A 6,000-nucleotide genomic window follows, 5' to 3' on the forward strand; every position below is an offset into this window, starting at 1 on the left:
TTGATTTGATTTTTCAGAACACCTTTCGGTGTTTTGCCCATAACTTTTGACTCAGGTGTCCAAATGAGCTGTTCTTTAATGATCTGGAAAGGTGACAGAATTTCCTATAAATATGTCTCTAATAGACTTCTCCAAAAAAAGCTTCTAAGAGGGTCGAATTGCTGTCCAAAGTTAGAGTCAGATTTGTGTCCGAATTTTTTCTGAAATTGTATTGTGTTCTTCTTTATAGATTTCGGTTCTTTAGTTTGTAAAACTTATTTTTTCAGTTGGATTCAAGTTCTTTCATGTTTATTGAAGTGTTCTTATATATAATCATGGTTGGCTAAACTCTTTCTTGGATCCAAATCAAGGATAATGGTGATTGAGGTGAGTTCTTTAGGATATGAATGAATCTTAATGTTTATCTTCTTATTTTCTTCATGAATGATTTATTATTGTAAAGAAATTTTAGAAATCATTTAGGTAATGTTATAATCTTGAATTTTTATGCACAAACTTTAGTTTTGGTATAGAGATTGCTTGATTCAATGTCTTACTTAATATGAAAGTACTAGTTCATTCTTAAGCAATAATCAATCTTCATCTTTCTAATCTTCATTGTAATATCTTCTGATCTAATATCACCATCGTTGATATTAGGTTGAGTTATCTTATATATGTTGAAGAAATCACGATCTAATATCACCATTGTTGAGATTAGGTTGAGTTATCTTATATATGTTGAAGAAATCACCAATACATCACCATTAAAATTGATTTGGACCAAGACTTACTTTTCTTGTCATTTAAAATCTATTTACATTTTTTTTTTATCTTTGAAAACAAATCCATCAATTATTTTGAACCAAGTTATTGTTAATTTAATTTCTCTTGAGTTTTTTTTTTTTGTTACTTAGCTTAATTTCCAGATCTAGCTCTCTGTGGATATGACCTCGATCTTACCGAGTTAATTGCTACATCGCACACTCGTGCACTTGCGAGTTAAAACAAGCCGATCATAAAAAGCGGTCAAGCAATTTTGGCGCCGCTGCCGGGGAGCTAGCAAGCAAAGGTAACAAATTTAGATTTGATTATTGGAAAACTAAAAAAAAATCATATAAAAAAAATTTAATTGGCTGGTTTTACCGCCTCAAAAAAAAAAATTTAAAAAACAAATCAAGTGGCTGGTTTTACCGCCTAAAAAAAATTTGACCTTAACGTTTTGGATATTGGACTATTAATTGTTGGATTTTGGTTGGTTCAACCATTTTTCTTTTATTTTCTATTCTTATTAGTTGCTAATATTTTTCTTGTTTATTTCATTTTATTTGGTTGATATTGTTTTTATTTATTGTCTAAAGTGCTTGGCCGATATTACCGCCTTTTTTATTCATGCTTGTTATAATTATCTTTTAATGTTTATTGTTGTTATTTTTCTTATATTTATTGTCTAAAGTGCTTGGTCGGTATTACCGCCTCTTGTTTATTTCAGTTTATTTTGTTATTTTTTTATGATTATTTTTCTTATATTTATTGTTTGAAGTGCTTGGCCGGTATTACCGCCTTTTTATTCAAGCTTCTTATAATTATCTTTTAATGTTTATTGTTGTTAATAGTGCTTATTAGTTGGAGAGTGAATTTCTTAATTTGTTGTATTTTATTTTTGAGCTATTACTTTTATTTGCATTTTTTTTCTTTCCTTTCCTTTCATATTCATATAATTGTTATATTATTATTATTATTATTATTATTTTATCATGGCTAATGTTGAAGATGTAGAGGGTGAAGGGAGTGTTCAAGGTAATGGACCTCCACAATTCAATGATCAACCTAATTTTCGAACTCTTAGAGAGTATCTTCACCCGGCTAGACAAAGTACACCTTCGTGTATTATCTTACCTCTTAACCAACAAGCTTTCAATTTGAAACCGGGCATGATTCAACTTCTTCCCACATTTCATGGTATGGATTCTGAAAATCCATACATACACATTAAAGACTTTGAAGAGGTATGTAATACTTTTATTGATAGAACATGCACCGAGGAAACCATTCGGCTTAAATTGTTCCCATTCTCTCTAAAGGATAAAGCCAAGCTTTGGCTAAACTCCTTGCGTCCTAGGTCTATAGGTACATGGAGAGAAATGCAAGCTGAATTTTTGAAAAAATACTTCCCCACTCATAGGACAGCAGCCTTACAACGTCAAATGATGAATTTTTCTTGTAGTCCAAATGAGTCATTTCACCAAGCTTGGGAAAGGTTTAAAGACTTGTTAAATGCATGCCCTCACCATGGTTTTGAGGTGTGGAGGTTAGTGAGTTTCTTTTATGACTCTCTTACCGCAGATTTTAAAAAGCTAGTGTCAACCATGTGTAATGGTGAGTTTTATGACAAAGAACCAAGTGAGGCCTTTGATTTTTTTGATCAATTGGCTGAAAACACAAAGCAATGGGAGACTTCTCTCCCAGTTCATGTTGAGTCTAGAAACACCATTTCTCATTCAAGTGGGAAGTTTCAATTGAAAGAGACTGATGACCTCAATGCTAGATTAGCCTCATTGGCTAGGAAAGTAGAGTCTCTTGAGATTAAAAAAGTGCATGTTATAAGTGAACAACAAGAGGAAAGTTGTGTTGTTTGTGAGAGCAAAGGGCATAGGACAACTGAGTGTCCTACCATTCCAGCCTTCAAGGAAGTGCTATATGGCCAAACTTCTGATTCAAGTAATGTTAGAAAGCCATTTCCAAACCAAGTAGGCAATCCCTACTCTGAGACCTATAATCCTGGATGGAGGAACCACCCAAATTTTGGATGGAGAAATGAGGGCTCTTCAGTACCTCAAACATTTCAACCTCCACCCCAACCATTTCATGCTTCCACACATAACACATACCAACCACCTCATAAGAGATCCTTAGAGGATACTCTTCAACAATTCATGCAAACGCAAGGAGGAATCAACAACCAAGTTTACAAATTCCAAGACCAGACCAATAGGACCTTAGATGACATTCGAAGTCAACTAACTAAGTTGACTCAATCACTAAGCATTCAAGAGAAGGGAAAAAATCCCAGCTCAACCAATGCCCAATCCTAGAGGTCAGGTACACATGAGTGAATCCTCACCTAGTGAACCTTCAAACCATGAACATGTCCAAGCCATCACTACCCTTAGAAGTGGAAAGATTGTTGACAAAGGTGTAGGTTTTAGGATTCCTAAAGGTATTATAGAGGAGAAATCTAGGGAAAGTGAAGAGGGAATCAAAACACAAGTGACAAATGAGAGTTTGAGTGACAAAGAAGGTGAGATAAATGAGAAAGAGATGAGTGAGAAAGGAGATGATTCAAGAAAAATTGGAGTCAAAATGAGTGATTTAGAATTTGTTCCTAGAGCACCATTTCCACAAAGGTTAGGGAACCTAAACAAGATCTTATGAACTCAGAAATCTATGAATTGTTTAAACAAGTGAAAGTCAATATTCCACTCCTTGATGCAATTAAACAAGTTCCATCTTATGCAAAGTTTCTTAAGGATTTATGCACAGTCAAAAGGAGATTGAATGTGAAAGAAAGAGCTTTTCTAACTGAACATGCTAGTGCTATCATCCAGTTTAAGACCCCTCCCAAATACAAAGATCCTGGTTGTCCTACCATTTCATGCATTATTGGAAGTCATAAGATAGATCAAGCTTTGTTGGATTTAGGAGCAAGTGTGAATTTAATACCCTACACTGTTTACGAACAATTAGGTTTAGGAGAAATCAAGCCTACTCGAATCACCCTTCAATTAGCTGATAGGTCAATCAAGATTCCTAGGGGTATCGTTGAGGATGTGTTGGTCCAAGTAGATAAATTCTACTTTCCTGTTGATTTTGTAGTGTTAGACACCGCACCAATTCAAAGTTCTAATGCCCCCATCCCAGTCATCTTAGGGAGACCTTTCCTAGCTACATCCAATGCCTTAATTAACTATAGGAATGGGGTGATGAAATTGTCTTTTGGGAATATGACTGTGGAGATGAACATATTCAATCAATGTCTCCAAACAAATCGGGGAACATGAGGACATTAGAGAGGTAGATTTCATCCAAACAGTTTGTCAAGAACACTTTGAGAGAGTGTGGATCAAGGATCCATTGGAGAGAACTTTAATTCATGATGAAAGATTTTGTTCTTTGGAATGTGTTGATGAGGAGGTAAGAGAACTCGAGACTTATCTAGATCCAATGCCTATTATGTCAATAGGTCAATGGACCCCATCATTTGAGCCTTTGATTTCACTCCAAGTGAAAGTTGAGGAACCTCTTGTCCAGCCTGATAAACTAGAAAGGAAGCCTTTACCGAGTGATCTTAAGTATGCATTTCTAGGGGAAGATGAATCATATCCTATTGTGATCTCATCAAAACTTAGCATAGAGCAAGAACACAAACTTTTGAGAGTGGTGAGAAAACACAAGAAAGCAATTGGGTGGAAAATTACTGACTTGAAAGGAATTAGCCCTCTTTTATGTACACATAGAATCTATCTTGAAGAAGAGGCTAAATCTGTGAGACAAATGCAAAGACGATTGAACCCAAACATGAAGGAAGTAGTGAGAGGTGAAGTGCTTAAGCTACTTGATGCAGGTATCATTTACCCTATTGCAAACTCAAAATGGGTTAGTCCAACCCAAGTTGTCCCTAAAAAAATCTGGAGTCACGGTAGTGAAGAATGAAAATAATGAGCTGGTACCAACTAGAATCCAAACTGGATGGCGTATGTGCATTGATTATCGTAAATTGAACATGGTGACTAGGAAAGACCATTTTCCGCTTCCATTTTTAGACCAAGTGCTTGAAAGAGTAGCTGGAAGAGCTTTCTATTGTTTTCTAGATGGATACTCAGGTTACAACCAAATTGAGATTTCTTTAGAAGACCAAGAAAAAACCACTTTCACTTGTCCTTTTGGTACCTATGCTTATAGAAGAATGCCTTTTGGTTTGTGTAATGCACCAGCCACTTTTCAAAGGTGTATGATGAGTATCTTTAGTGACATGGTGGAAAATTTTTTGGAAGTTTTCATGGATGATTTTTCAGTTTATGGGGATTCTTATGAGTTGTGTCTAATGAATCTAGAAAAAGTTCTTGAAAGGTGTGAAGAGAGCAATCTTGTACTCAATTGGGAGAAGTGTCATTTTATGGTGACACATGGCATTGTTTTAGGTCACATTGTCTCTTCAAAAGGGATAGAGGTAGATAAGTCAAAAGTGGAAGTCATTCAAAAATTAACTACCCCTAAGACTGTGAAAGATGTGAGATCTTTTTTAGGACATGCTGATTTTTATCGAAGATTCATTCATTCTTTTAGTACCATTGCCAAACCATTGTGTAACTTGTTGTCACAAGATGTCCCATTTGATTGGACATCAAAATGTCAAGAAGATTTTGAAAAGCTTAAAGGGTTGTTGACAACTGCACCAATCATGCAAGCTCCTGATTGGTCTTTACCATTTGAACTGATGTGTGATGCTAGTGATTTTGCGGTTGGGGCTGTTTTAGGGCAAAGAAAAGACAAGAAACCTCATGTCATATATTATGCTAGCAAGACTTTGAATGATGCTCAATTGAATTACACTACAACTGAAAAAGAACTCTTAGCTGTGGTCTTTGCATTAGACAAGTTTAGGTCTTATTTGGTTGGATCTCTTGTTATTGTTTTCACTGATCATGCAGCATTGAAATATTTGCTCACAAAACAAGATGCCAAACCACGTTTGATTCGATGGATCCTCCTACTCCAAGAGTTTAACATTGAAATTCGAGATAAAAAGGGAGTAGAGAATGTAGTGGCTGATCATTTGTCTCGTCTTTCAAGCTATAAGACCATAATTGATGAATCTCCAATAAATGAACTCTTTGCTGATGAAAATTTATTTTGTGCAGGTACTGTCTCTTATATTGGTTCTCCATGGTATGCTGACATAGCAAATTACCTAGCCACAAGTCAGATTCCTTCTCATTGGTCTAAACTTGACAAACAAAA

The sequence above is a fragment of the Populus euphratica genome, unplaced genomic scaffold (assembly GCF_000495115.2).
Source record: "Populus euphratica unplaced genomic scaffold, PopEup_1.0 scaffold250.1, whole genome shotgun sequence".
NCBI lineage: Eukaryota > Viridiplantae > Streptophyta > Magnoliopsida > Malpighiales > Salicaceae > Populus > Populus euphratica.